The 15,741-nt window shown below is 36.8% G+C and overlaps 1 long non-coding RNA gene across 3 annotated transcripts in view; it reads right to left on the bottom strand.

Moving 5' to 3' along the window:
• LOC121670089 overlaps positions 1-15,741 on the bottom strand; it is a 173,920-nt gene that overhangs the window by 142,975 nt on the left and 15,204 nt on the right. For all 3 annotated transcript variants that reach the window (XR_006018040.1, XR_006018041.1, XR_006018039.1), the window contains 3 exons: positions 2,902-3,027; positions 1,025-1,258; positions 794-860 (listed from right to left, as the gene is read on the bottom strand). This is a non-coding gene — a long non-coding RNA (uncharacterized LOC121670089). The remainder of the gene's footprint in view (positions 1-793; positions 861-1,024; positions 1,259-2,901; positions 3,028-15,741) is intronic.

The raw sequence follows: 15,741 nt of genomic DNA on the forward strand, positions 1-15,741 counted from the left end.
CCCCCCCCCCCCCCCAAAATTTATTGCTGACCTACTGTATGGTGTTCCTCTGAGATTCCTGAAGTATTTCCAAATATGTATGACTTAGCTAAGAGATGATTGCTGACATCTAGCAAAGTTAATCAAAAATGAAAACAATGCTACGTCTACAAGTAAAGGTACAGGACAGCCACCAACACAAAAATAAAATAGAGTGTCTTATGTCATATTTTATGATGAAGAAAGTGGAAGATAGAGCAATATCTATTGCTCTTCAGCTTGGAAGCTAGGGGTTTCTTGTGAAAAAAAGTCTAATAAAAAAATTGGGCTGCAGAGAAAATTAAACTCTAACACAATGGGAAGTATCTCTAAAGTGGAATACACAGAGAAAAGAAAAGGTGAAATATAATATCTTAAAAGAAAATTTTCATAAATGAAACCCATCAGTATAGATAGTTGTCTGCTTGTGTTTGAATGGTTATCGAAGACAGAGTGTTGATTAAACTCATAAATTATAAGTGAACTTTATATATGGAAGATCTTTTGGGACTTACGAAACTATGTGCACTCTAAGCCTGACAGCTGATGTCAACATCTTCATTCCATATTTTCTGAAGAAGCCAAGAAAAAGACAACCAGTTTGTAAGGTGTTCAGAATGGGCAGACTTACAGCAGAAGAACCCAGATAGATTTACAGATTTATGTGCACTAATTTTCAGGTCTGGAACAGGAACCGGACTTCCTTGTATTAGAAGGGGCAAGTGAGAAATGGCTGTAAGGTCCTGAAAAGAGGAATGAAAATTGGTAAAACTACCTTCAGAAAATCTGCAGGATTTTTGCAAACTTCAGGATGCCACTTTGCCTCTGTTGTAAGTATTCACCTGAAAAGCACAAAGACTTAATCAGAAAACTATGTTTCTTGTCATTTTAGTCCATTTATATTAGAGAGTTATGTGATGGATTCTTGTAGATTTTTTTTTGTTTGAAATATAACTCAGTAGGATTCTGCTTATCCACACCAATAGCTTGCATGTTTCTGACTCACCTCACTTGAGCTTGAAGGGTTATTTCAGGGTAGCAGCTTTCACAGCCCTTCCTCACAGGATATTTCCAGGTGGATATTGACATTAGTTCTTGCAGTCCAGGAGTTTGGGGGCAGACGTAAGTGATGGCAGGCTTTGCCCTGAGCAAATTCTGTTCATGTAACCATCGGCACCACTGCAGCCAGACCACTGTTTCCTGAGGCCTGGATAAAAATATTTCCTCCACCACAATCACCCTAGGGAAATAAAAAAACCCAACAAAACAAAACTGAACTTTCCATATAGACCTTTTATTTTAAACAGCCAATGTTAAATTTCTGCCAAATTCAGAAGGTGTTTTTGATTATGTAGCTTTCAACTACCATGGAATTTATATAGAAAAACTTGTGTTCTTCGGGGAGCCCTGTCACACATCTGCAAAATAAGGTTCTTTTTATGTACCTACACATTAACATTGACATCCACTCCCTCATTTAATTAACAACATTTGAATGTAATTTCCTTTCATGTAGTAATTGTATTTTTTATTCCTAAAATGATCTCTTGTTTTGTAGGGAGATACAATTGAAAAATGTCAAGATTTGTACAGAAAAAGACCCCAGTAACAATAAGGGGTTCCTTTTTACCTCATGATTTTTGAAACCTAAATCTGGCCTTTCTTAGCAAGTTTTGAAAAAAAAATCTGATGTGGGAAGTGAGCCTCTAGATTTTGACTTGAGGGGAGAAATTTCTAAATTATCTGTTTCTTTCTTTCAGTGAGTTCAAAGCTAACATGCTGGGTCTGGGAACTCTCATCTCCTTAGGACCCTGGTAGCAACTATAAATAGTTATAGATGTTAATGTAGGTATGCACACTGGAGAATCTAGAGCATGTATTACATGTCCACCAAAGAGTTCAATTCCAATGACGGAGAAGCTAAAACTGCATTAGTAATGCACCACTTTAACAGCCAGATAAAAGATATATGGTGGAGGAACGCAGTCCAATGTTCACTACCCATTGAATTTCTTTAATAATGCCAATGACCTCATGAATATTAAAATGATTCCTGGGTTATGTGTCCTTATGTAAGCTATTCCTCTTGTATCCGGTAAATGGTGTCCATGCAGTTATTAAAAAGAAGAAAAGAGAGGAAAGTGAGGTTAGATCACAGGGGGAAAGGTCAACCTCTTGGGAAGGGTCTCAGTATTCTTTGTTCAGTACTTCACCTAAAGAACCAGGAGATAATGTGTAAATTGTTTGGAGTTTTTTAAATCAGAATTTAAGTGCACAAAAGGCAATCCTTTAGTTTATGAAACATGTGAGCACAGTAAGAAAATCTTTTAGTGATTTTTGTGGTTTTTTACATTACTGAAAAATTTCTCCAAATTAAATACTTTAACAGGTAGGTGATAACTATTCTCTTACAATAGGCTTAGTCCTTTACAGTAATTTTTCTGGTGATTAAAATATTTATATAATTATCATAGTAAGTGAACTGATGAACTTTGCTGTTGGAAGAAAAATAAACTTTTGAGTAGATTTGGGATAAGATACTTGGACGTTTCTGCAAAAATACCTAATAAAAAGAAATAATTTATTCTGAACATTTTTTCTTTAACTGATGAAATTATTTAATAAATAAGCTTATCTTGGTGTGAGATTTCCTAGAAGCAGAAAGTTCTAAGAGTCATAAGATAACTTTGAAAAATACTCTTTCCAAGAAATTTGGAAAAGTAGCAGGAAGAAAAGACTTGTAACAGACATTTTAAACTACTTTTATGCATCCAAATGAAGAAGTACAAGTTCTGAATGGTTGTATGAACAATATCAAAATGCATGTTATGCTGGAGGTTCATTTCCATTTCAAATTCTGGCACTTCTTCTAGCATATATTACCTTTCTCTCTCTCACCAGTCCCCAAATTCATTCGCCTCGAAAAGAAGATATTTTGCACTGTTTCCTGAAGAAAAGCACTTTTGGTCAATTAGGTCAGAAGCAGCTTCCATATTTTTGAAACAAAACCTGGGAAAAAAAATTAAAAGCATCTTACATGTTGTAGTTTATCCCTTTAATACATCCATTAATATTAAATAAATCCTGCAAATACAGTGTCTTGGTTTTGGAAAATATATTAATTGGGTGTGGGTCAGGAATAAAATCCAGGAACTCACTTTTAATATTTCTTAAATCAAAAGCTTCTTGTTCTTAACAGCTAACCCATTTAGATTTTCCTTCCGCCTCTCCCTTCCACAAGCCAGCTCCTTCAGCTGACTGCTGCGCTCCAGTGCTGTCTGTATATGTTACAAGCAGAGAAATGCATTACAGCCATCCTCATTTATACCTGTTCTGGTGTCAATGTTACTCCCACAAATGGCTGAAAAAATACACAATTTTTCTTAATGCTCAGAGCCAAATTTACTACCGAGTGCCTCTGTAATTTGCAATGAAATGCTGAAGTTTTTTTGGGAATCTGACCAAAGTACCCTTCAAAAGCAAAAGAAAATCCTGACACACAGGGTCTTTTTCTGATTTAATATGTTTCCATCTAGATCACAAACATCTAGCAGAAAATACTTATATAAATGCAAAAAAATCAGTTAATTTTATTGAGGATTTTTATTATACATAATTCCTAGGTCCTTTGGTTAGCGGTGTATGTTCCAGACATTGCTGAGCAAAACCAATCTATTTACCGATAAATTAGGAAGCATGTAACATTAGAAGACAAATCTCCTAAAAGCCCAAAACTTCAAATAAGTTTTCTTAAATGTACTCCCATGAATAGACCCACTAAAATCAATGAAGCTACTCATGTGCATAAATTTCAGTTTATGCAAAAGTCCTTGAAGACAGGAGATTTAGCTCTTAATTATTTTAGGTCACTGAAGGAAATGGAGGCCACAGTGTCTCCCAGAACAGGTGACAAATCTGCTTAGAAAGGTAATATGGAAGTGGCATAAGGAAAAGGTGTATAAAGCAGTCTTGTCCAGGAATACATAAGCACACTGATGCTGCCATAGATGATTCAGCTGGGAAAAGACTGATCTAAGTAATTATATTGCAAATTCTTTAGAGGAGATATCCCATACAAATTTTAGAAAATACAGATTAGGGACTCCAGGTAGCTGCTGGATGCATAATTCACTCCAAATAATTTGTTAGACAAACCTCATTTCCTTTTTCTATTTGTGAATTGTACAAGAGCAGTTTACAACCTTCTTAGATTTATTATTCAGAATTATTCCCTGAATGAAGGTGTATCATTTATGAGAATTTTATTGCAAGTGCTTGATATTCAAGGTTTGGCATTCAATATTGTTATGTTGGTTAGTTGGAGCGGAACACATCACACTTTGTGTTTCTCCGAGTGCAAGTAACTCAAAGTCAGATTTTCTATTCTAAATCACCATATTTCAGAATTCAAAAATCACTTTCTATTCCCATTTTGCAGTAATCACAAGACGTCTCACAAACGTTCTGGCTAAAGGCACATTTGTTCAAAATTAAAACATTAGTTTTATGGAATTATTTTGTCCTGTTATGTTCCTATTTATGTCCTATGTCTCTATTTCTCAGCTACAACAAGAAGGTTTGTCCTCTAAAAAACTAAACTAATGGGGATAATTTTGTCTAGCTGCATAATGCCCCAGCTGGCATATTGTGGAACGTCCCATGCCTTATTCATCAGTCATAATATGTTAAGAATGAAACAGCCAAAAGTGACACAAACAAAGACTTAAACCTTTAGCTGTCTAAAATCAGTGGGAAGAAATTTTTGAGAATGAAGAGATGTTTGAGACTCTTGAGAGTCTTTTCTTGTATGCTCATAAGATGAGGGAGATTTCTATCTTAGTCCTGTTTCTGGAGAACTATTTCTCACATCATGGAACAAACCTTTTTCGTGGTCCTTCTGTTGCTGGAAAATGCTATGATAAATAGAAGATAGTAAAATCATGGTTAAAAAAAAAAAAAAAAAAAAAAAAAAGAGAAAACATCCTGAAATAGTTCCTAACGCCTGTTTTTCTTGAGGAGGAAACAAATAACTAAGGAATCATAAGTGAGATATATAGAGAAATTACAGTGCTCTTAACACAAGCAATATTTAGTTATTTTTTAGCCCTGGCTTGCAGTCAGTCATCCTAACCATCTGCTCAGAACTGAACTTTTTCTTCTTCTTCAGTGTAGTTGAACTGTATCAACAGAAACAATTTTTTCAGGGAGAGTAAATGTACCGCTAAGAAAAGTTTGATGAAAGACTGAATCTTTGTATTGCTGGAAAGTAAGTCTTCCTGTAACAAGCAGCTAATGTTTGAACACGTCAAAGCAAGCCTTTTAGAACAGGAGATAAGAGCACTTGAATGATTCTTGCAAAGTGGTAACTGGCTAACTGGCCCAAAAGCAAATGTTGTGTACGGTAATTTATTCTGTGAGTTACACTTTCCTCAGACTTGAAAAGATCTTTAACATGACTCAGTACATTGGGTTTGACTCCCACTCTCATTTGGGAGGATTGGGTCTGAAATACAGACCCACCGTACAGGTAAACATTTTATTCCTACAGGCAATATTAGTGGCATAGACAGTGGTAAAATAGTGGTCAGATTTGTATTAGGAGTGGCTTGTAACATAATGTCAATCTGAGATGGGGTGTTTATTCATGGTTTTAATTTCAACTGTGCTGCTAAATGCTACGCTGCAGAAGCTTTAATGTTTAAGCAAATATATTAATCTAAAAGTACTGTTATTGATAAAAATTCTTTGCTTTCAGAATTGGGGAATAACACACAGTCAGAAAGGCTTTATTGCTGGTGTAAGTTACAGCTGTGCTAGAGGGGATAGCTACACTAACCTAGTGTCAGTATCTCGGCATGTGGCCTGTTCAAAGTCATTGTTTACGTGGACTTTCTACCATATGGAGTTATCAACATTTTCTTACAGAAATCTCAGTGCTGCTTCGTACTTCCAGAGTGAGAATATAGCAAGACAGACTTTGCTTTCTCTTTTTCTCCTTTGAAAAAGCAAAAAAAAAGAGAAAGAAAAAGAGAAAAAACAAGATTAAAAAAAAAGAAAAAATGAAAATAAAAAGAAAAAAGAAAAAGAGTTCTCTCTTTCCCTAGTAATTCTCCTCCATTAGAAATGTATGTTGTTATAAATATTAACATGTGTAAGTATAGACATTTATAATACATTGAAAATGCTCATATTTTGGGTATCTTACTCCTCACTCTAAAATGTCTTAGGCTGACTGTGCTGTCAATGTCATTTCACCCTGAGAAGAGGAATAGCTCTCTCTCTGAGGGGTGCCCCATGGTTGTCACCCGGGCTGGACCCAGCTCTGCACACAGCGAATGCGTGGGCGGAAAATGCTTCTTTAGCACACACGACATCCCGTGAGCCCAAACACACGGGGCATTCTTAGGTGGTATTAATATGTAAGAAGGTGGTTAGGACCCTGCCAGGCATGTTTGGGCAGGCTGCCCAAGGCCCTGGTGTGGGTTGCGTGCAGGCACAATGCGCTCTTGTCTGCTCCTGGGAATGCATTTTGAGCAAGGGAGGTAGACATACCTCTGGAAACCTGAGTAAGGCAAACTGTTCCGGTTCATGTTAGGAGGGGAAAGGAAATGAATAAAGGGCATAAATCTTCGTTAGCCCACCAAGAGCAAAGAGCATTCTTCCATGCACAATAAAGAGTAAAGGAAATAAAAGGTAAGTACGAATAAAAGGAACTTTTGAGCTCTCTGCAGCAAAAACACCACGAAAACCCCTAGAAAGATTCAGATGTCTGTAGATAAACAAAGGTACTTCAGAAGTCTTTGTGAGGGTGTGCACAGAGTTCCTAACAAAACAATATATTCTGAGAAAAAAAATCAGTATACTGAACCTGAATTTTGCCCCCAAAACTGACAAATATTGTTCTATTAAAGATATAATTTGAAGAATATTTCCTTGGTCCATTCTGGGTCTCTGAAGTCTTCCACATATACTGCTGAAGAAAGAAGCCCTGAAAACTTGAGCTGCCGCTCCCCAGTTCTGAGTTTCAAAAGAGTAATGCTGTAGCAGTTCTAACACAAAGCAGTGTCCCAAGGCTTGTATACCAGCAAAGCTAGAAGTAGCTAGTCCTGCAAAGTCAGTGGGTTGGCATTCAATGGTGGCTTCATTCCCTCCCGCTGCATCCCAGATGGGTTGGGCATGCATGTGTATCCCAGTTTGGGAACATCACCTGTCCAGGTTTCTGAAACGAAGTTTTGAAATTCCAGTTCATATTAGATTGGTGAATATTTGATTTTATAATCAAGGTGGAAAGAGGTACCACATCAAAACACCACAAGTCCATGCAAATAAGAAAATTTGTGTCTTGCATAATTACATTCTCGCCTCCTTGATGTTTTCATAGATCATTGATTAGCGACATGCAATAAAATATTCCTTTTCCAAGAAAATAACATGTATATGTATAATTTTTTAATCCTTACATACATAGTAGCAATAGCTGAGATTTTATGGAGATAAGCATCTGATGGGGCTTTGGTATTGCTGATGAAAGAATTCAGCTACTGGAACAAGCCTATCCCACAGATGATATAGCAGAATTACTCCAATGGCTAAGGGCACATTGGTGGCACTAGGACAAAGATTCAGATCAGGAAAAGCCACATACAAATAAGTATAAAGATGGGAAGCATATGTGACTGTATGGAAACTTAAAGCAGATGGTGGAAGAACTTAAGACTGGAAAGATCAAAGTTACAGATAAAACTAGTTAGATCAGAAAACTGGAGCAAAAGGAGTAGGAGTAACAATGGACAATATATTGAACAAGCAATAAAGACAATGCTGTCACAGAAAAGACAAACACTGCCCTAGGTTGTGTTAATTAGAGCATCATGTCTGATACAAGGAAGACTGTTTTTCCACTCTGTTTGGTTCAGCTGAGCTTCATCCAGAGAGACACATTTAGTTGGGGCTACCACATTTTTCAAAAGATACAGACAAATTAAAAGGAGTTAAGAGAAGGACATTGAAAGTGATAAAAGATATTAAAAACAAGGCCTGGAAGGAAGTTTAAGAGGTTGTGGTGTGTTCAGGCTAGAGAAGAGAAACCAAAAAGGAGAAAAAATAACTCTTGATAATTGCATAAAAGGATGTTACCAATACGAAAGGAACCAATTGTTCTCATTAGTCAATCGGGACAAAACAAGAAGTAATGGATTTCATCTGCAACATAGAAAATAGGGTTAAATATCAGGAAAAACTTTATGACTGTAGGAAGAGTAAGAACATGGAGCAAACCATCAAGAAGTTTTCCAGAACCACCTTAATGGCAGGATTTTAAGGCCAGACTTAATGTTGACCTATCAGCAATGTATTAAGTTTAATGAAATCACTCTTGACACAATGCATTAGGGAAGAAGAAAAAAATACTGGGCTGAATGACCTGCATGGGATATGTTTGCTGGTAAATAGCACTGTGATTCTCTGACCCTGTGTAGTACAATGAAAGGCTTATTTGCTATTGTTAATTTTTTTACCCCATCTGTAATTCCTGTCTTGATCTGAAGGAGAAAATGCAGAGATGTATTTTCCAGGCTTTAATTAATACTGATATGTATCCACCCAATGCATTTAGAGATGTGACCACATTCCCCATCCTCAGAGCAGTTGGTGACTGGTGCGCATTTAGGTGTCAGCTGGAAACAGAAGTTTTCTTGCCTTCCAGACACAGGGTGACTCTTGGGAGTAAGTAGTGAGTGGTTGTGCCTCACGCCTTTCTGCAGCATGCTGCAGGCAAGGGCAAGGTTTGTCTTTAAAGCTCTTTTGAACCTTCACCTCCATACTTTCCATTAACTAGTAAAAGCACACTTTATACCCTAAGCATATGCTTTCTTTGCTTGGAGCATGGCAAATGTTAAAGTAAATTTCTTTCAGGAACACAAAGCCCCTAGCCCTGTACTACCTGCTGGATCAACACCTTTTCTGCAACTTGGGCTGTTAAAATATCAACACCTGCAAAATGAGGATTAGGACTAGTATCAAAATCCAGGACAATGGCCATTTTTATTGACAAACTTTATAAATTACTCTAAGCAATTCCCATGTATAAATGCAAATCAGATTAATATTCAAGACAAAATTCTAAGGTATGAATATACAATTAACAAAAAGGAATAGGGGGTATGTTTTCCTTTTTGTTGTCTACTGAATTGAAATACTAAGTGTCCTCAAACCACTGCTTAATGACATAAACTAGAAATGAAGTAGCTGAACGAACCCCCTATATGGAGGTGTTCTGCCAACAACCATTCCAGTGCCACCAATAAATTCCCAGACTAAACAGTTTAAATTTGGCATTCTCATTTGTGATGCTGTACTTATGCTATGCTCACAAGATTGATTCTCTGAATTCAAAGTATTCTAGCAAATGAATTATTAGAAATACAAAATTTTGGCTGACATACATATGTCTACAGTGAATTAATCTGATATTTGAACAAAACATTCTTCTTATAAAGAGAAATTTGTGGTGGTTTGAACAATAATAGCTACAGTCAGGGTCAGTCAGGTTTCCACTCTAATTCCTACTTTCAGGAGACTAAATCCAAAGCTGACTGGAGCCTGACAACCAGTTCTTAGATGAGACAAGATGCTTATTTTAGTAACCAATTGAAATAAATTTTTTTTGTACCAAATATTTGTGAATTTTTTTCTACATTTCACCTGTTTTAAAAAAGAAAATAAAAATATAATTCTTTTGTAGCTAAAATGATTTTCAATTAAAATTGGAATTTTTCCAAAAGCTATCTCAGAGTGATTTAGGTATTCTAACAAGGAAAATGGAAGAAGTATGAATGCTTGAAAATGGACTACAAAACAAACAGAAAAAGCTTCACAAGCGTTATGAAATGTGGACTTAATATGCATGTGTGGCAGCTGGATCGACACAACGGACCCCAACGTCTCCTTCAGGTTCCTTTCATACTGTATTATTCAGTCTGCAGAGTACCAAAGACAACATTTTTTGGGAAAAAGCCTATGTTTTTGCAAACAGCTGCATTTAGACAATGAGACAAGTGATGTTATCATATGACTGTAACAGTAGAAAAGTGCTCTTGTTTAATGGAAGGATTTAGTATCTGGATATAAGGTCGTCCAGGGGTAGCATGGGATGCAAGTCAGACCACTCCTTGGTCCAGGACTATGAAACATTTCGCTGACTGATTCCATAACCAAAAATAATGTAGTCTTGCCCTTTATTTCCTCACCTGCCAGTTTCCAAAGATCATTCAAATTTAAAAAATGTTGTTTACATAACTAAGCTCATTTCCTGTTAGAAATAATGAAAGATGTTTTGGATTTATTGATAAATTTTATCTGATTTATGAAAACCACTTTTGTCCACTCTTTTCTGTTACAAGTGAGTGTACTGTACTGGGAATACTGAGCTAATGCCCTCGAGGAAGACCATGTGACTGCAATTATTTATGAATTAACATGTCACGGATTTGAAGCTTTGAGACAAACACATTTCCCAGCTGCACATTTGTGACTTCTGAGTTTGTAAATGAAGCAGATGAAATAATGACTTGCTCTTCCTCTCTATTCCTCTTATATATTGGCTAGTTTACTTGCGAGATATTTAAAGACAGGCACAAATACTTACATAGATATTTATCATCCACAGAGAGTGTAAATTAAACATGCCATTACTTTATCAGCCATGATAAATACTTGACGCCAGACTGGATTTCTCTACAAGTGATGTTATCATTGTTTTTAATACATCATTTGCCTTTAGAGATATAGAAATAATTTCTGAATGTTAATGCTGCTTAAAGACAACACAGTACAGGAGTAAAGCCCTGCAAGTAAAGAGTGAGCTGCTTTACAAAGCACAGTTATATGCACTCAGTGCTTTAACTCAATTTGTGCTCTGTGAGCCAAACAATAATTTGGCTGATATTATTAGATACATACTTGTTTGGTTTGTCCTGAAAACTTAAAAGTCAAGCTGAAATCAAGCTCAGATGTCTTAATCGATAGCACAAACATAAAGACAAGAAATAGATGTAGAATACATATGGTTTTGCTGTCAAATATAAACAAGTGTAGCTGATACACATAAATACATATATTTGTTAGCTGACTATGTAAATTGAGATGAAAGCCCATTTTCAAGCACGACCTGTGATAAACAAATGCATATAAATAAAGAATAATTCAAGATAACTCTAGAATAACATCAATTAAAACAATTACAGCAACTTCTAGTCATCATGAAGTATTGTTTCAGTTCCATCTTAAAACAGGAAAAGCTCTCAATTGTTCTTAAATCAACTGGTAACTGATTCCACATTTGTGGAGCCTTGAAACAAAAAGCTTTTTATCCCTAGTTTGTATTAATTCTAGGGCATGGTCGTTCCACAGCATGAATTGAGTGTAATGTATAAGCTGCTCTAAGGGAAAGCAGCAGCTCGAAATAGTGGACACTAATTGACACGGCACTCTAATTGCTCTTTTATATCCATATTTTAAAAGCAAGATTTTACAAGGGGAAAAAAAGTCATATCTAGAGTTGACACGACTGGCAAGTTGAAAGTGCAATTCAGACCTATGAAATTTTACAGAGCGTTTGATAATATGTCAGATATACATCTATAAGTATAGAAAAAACCCCAAAAACATAAGAAAATATAATATAGAAAAAAATATTTGGAATTCTGATAATCAGTCTGTGCTATTAACTAGTATATTAAAACTGCCTCTTAATTCCCCCTTGAAGATAGCAGGGTACAGAGGAACTTAAAACTGTTATATATGTTTGTGCTTATACAATGTATTTATTTGTCTCCTTTAAACATATAAATAAACCATAAAAAATTATTTTCTCTCCTTCAAAACCATTTTTTTTTTCAGATATTGATTTTCATGTTTTCCCTAGATAAGTCCCCAAGAATTTGGAGAACTGCTAGGAATATGACATCAAAAGAGACAAAAGATTGGAAGCTGTTTAATGACAGGAGGGTGGGACATTTGAATTATACTCTTTAATTTTTTTCTCATAAGCAATAACAGGAGTTAAATTCTTGAGAAACTCATGAGAAAAAGACAGTCAGCCCTTTGAGAAAGAGCTCTGAATACTGCCAGTTGCAAAGTTCCCTAGAAAGTCTTCATGAAAAAGGGAGAGGGTATCATGATTTGATACTACTAAAATTAAAAATCAAAGATAAAAGTGAGAAAGCTCAGTGGCTGTTGTTTCTTTATAAATCACAGTGACAATGTAAAGGACACAGTAAAAAGAAGTACTTTTTACCCTTCTCCCATCTTTTATAAAGGTCACATTCAGGGGATTGCTGTGCTTCCACTGAACCCCCGAAAAAGAATACTCTGAGAATAGAAAAAAGAAGGGTGGCATGACTAGAAAGGCGAGATGTCTGTGTGAGAAAGACTTTTTGGAAAAGAGCCTGTCGCCCACAAAGTACTGCAGCTTAAAGTACTCAAAGCTGCGTCTGAGGCAAGCCATGGCTCCTGCAGACAGACAGAAGGGGAGGCCTATCTTGCACCCTGAATGGGCGGCCCTGTTGCTACCCATCCCTCGGGAGGGCAGGATACTGCCTGCTCACCCTTTCACAAGCTTGGGAATGAGTCATGCCTTGGCCAGGGCACTGTCACAATTTATTACCACTCAACATCAGCCACTGCCCTTGTATCAACTGAGGAACAGTGCAAAAATCATACTTTTCCAGAGAAAGAATTGCTGGGATGGAAGAAAAATGTCTATGTATGTGGATTTATGACCCTGGAGACTGCAAACCTGCTGGACCACAGCCTTGCAAATGGAGTAAGAGGACAGTAGGTCACAATGAATACTTTTTCAGAGATAGCTCACTTTCCAAGCACTCTGAGCCCTACCTCCCATGGTGCTGTCTGTGACAATGCCCTTTTATTCTGGTTTCTTACTAAGGATGAGGATTTTGAAATCTAATGCCGTGCCTGTCCAAGAGGTGAACTATGCTATTTTTAACTTCCCAGCACCTGCAAAGGCACAGAATGGACCTGTCCTGGAAGGCACTATTTGGTCAGCCCAGCTGCTTGCAGTAGTTAAAACAGTCCTGTTTTATCCTCACTGTTATCCACTTACGCACAAATCTTGTATCTTCCTTTGTGAATGCAGAAAAATTTCTAGAGGGAAAACCAAGATCAAAAACTTGGACACAATGAAAGTAAAGACTATATCATGGTTCTTGCCTTAAATATCAAGGAAACTTTTTATGGGGGATCTGCATATCACTAGTAATTGCTGTCTGATATTTAAATCTTGCACAAGATAAAGGACTGACAAATGTAGATAAAAGGTATATTATGTTTTGTTTTACTCCATTCTTCTGGAGTAAATAAGTATGAAATATGCATGCATTGCATCATGCAGTGAACTAATAATTATAGAAATAAAAACCATGGTCAAGTTTAGGTTTAGACACATCTTTATGAAAACGTATAGCCACAGTTTGACTAGTGAGAACCTCTGATTAGAACTGAGTCATTCTCAGAATCACTGTGGGGAGTGTAGAGAAAAAAAAGTCTGAGTTTAGAAAGGACAGACAGAAGAGTAGGAGGTTAATATTACAGCCTCATGGGAATAGAAAGTTGTCTGTGAGTGAAATAATGATCTTCAGTCTGCAAATTCTGTAGATCCACAACACCTAAGCTTTGCAAGGGAGAATACTGTTTGTTGGAACTCGTGCTTAATCTGGTTATATTATCCCTTAGTAGTTGGATAGCCCATGTGTCCTAAAGTCCAAAAAACCAAAATAAAAATAAATTAAATTAAAATAAAACAAACATTCGGAGAAAAGCCACACAGTAGGGGAAAACTGGCAAAATATGGGTCAACTTTTGAGCTTGGCACACATAACCACAGTGATGTAACTTTGCATCCTCAGGAAGATCAACTTTTCTGAAATCAGGAGCCAAAGGAATGGTCTGGCTCAGTTGCAGCACATCACCTAATGGTTGACAGTTACAGAGAACTATTTTGTAGTAGCACAACAACCATGTGATAACTCACTGGAAATCAGGACATCTCTGCAGAAAACTTGAGCTGCTGCTGTGGCTTTATGACTTTATAACACAGTCAGTAAATAACTTATCTCCAATGGGTCTTAGAATAGCAGCTGTAACTGTCTCTGGGTTTGCTATTTTAGTGTCTTTATAATTCACACAGTTCCTTCCGTGGCTCTATCCTGTTATTGCTGATAGGAACCAAATGAGTCTGGTACTCTTCGTCTGACTGACTCTAGTAAGTTTGTGTCCTAAATTAAACACAGTGAAGATTCACAGTGGAAGAAGGCAAAAAAGTGAGAAGAATTCTCCAAAGTCTAAAACATTTCTTTCTACTCACACAATGAGAAGCAAGATTTTTTTTGTTGTTGCTGCTGAAAAACTCTGCATCTATTTTTTTAAAGAATCTTCTTCTGATACAGCAATCACATTATATTAAATAACCCAGATCTCACTACCAGATAAGTCTTATTTGCAGTAACAGCCCTCTAACCTTGAAATTTCAGCCAAATTCCTTAGTTAAGATATTCTAAAGACAAATAATATGTCTTTTTTAAGTCTCACAGCAGGAAAGGTTATGTTTAGAAGCAAATGAAATTTTAAGAAAGGGCACCTGGCCACCTCTAGCCATGAAACTAAGCCAAGAAGAATCAGCTGTGACTGTGATTCAAAAAAAGGTTAAATACCTTTCTGAAATGAAATCATGATTTTCTGTATGAAGTGCCTAGTGTCTGTGAAAGGAGACTGAGAGATATCTACTTCCCAAAACCAAGAATAGATTAGTGACTAAACAGCAGTCAGAGAAGGTTAGAACTAGAAACCCAAGCAGAGTGATAGCTGGAAACAGTTGTGAGAGAACCTCTGAAACCTCACAGTTAATCTGACAGTGGATAAAAGAGGTGTACTACTGGAAGATGTGGGAGGCAAGAGGCAACTATAGGGTCTTGATACCTTTGAGCAACATGAGGTTGAGGCAGAAAGAACCAGCCTGATAGAGGACAGCTGAGGTGGAAATAGGGTCCAAGCTGTTTACTTGGTGCATTCTGGTATTTGCTGAGTAGTCCCAGTTAGGCTGAGTGAGCTGCAGCAGAGAATAGGGTCCTGAGGATCTTAAGGGTTCCCAAACTCATAGAGCCTCCATTTCTCTGCCTAATATTAGGTACTTGAAAGACAAGTGAAGGTTAGGAGAATAAGAAGAGAAACAAAATTCCTAAGAGTAAATTCTGTACTGGATACGTTAACTTCCTCTCAAGAGAAATGAATATCTATGTTGTTGATTACAAAGTTGAGAGAAACTAAGCATCAGCACACCTCTCATATGCATGGAAGATGTGTCTTGGCCTTTGTAAAGAAGAGAAACTTTAGTGGGATTGCAAGTTTCTAAGAAGAAAACATTCATGATTCTACATCTTAGAAGAAGGAGGTGTTTCTGCAACTACTTTATGGAATGGAAGTGGTGACACCTTGGTGAACCTAAGGAAAGATACTAGATAGAAAGACAATGAGTTAGCAAGTCAAGTGGAGCAAATGGCCAGTTGGTCCATGGTTCTATCAGGGTAGAAACCAGTTAGTCAGGAAGATAAGGATGACTAAGACTCAGGCACTCCGGGTAGCGTCTTATCTTGCTATGGTGCTGACAATCAAATCATAAGGACAGAGGGGCAGAAGAAGAAGTCGACA

The sequence above is a fragment of the Corvus kubaryi genome, unplaced genomic scaffold, assembly GCF_017639235.1.
Source record: "Corvus kubaryi isolate FWS band 111438036 unplaced genomic scaffold, C.kubaryi_AGA036_p1.0 133, whole genome shotgun sequence".
In the NCBI taxonomy this organism is placed as follows: domain Eukaryota; kingdom Metazoa; phylum Chordata; class Aves; order Passeriformes; family Corvidae; genus Corvus; species Corvus kubaryi.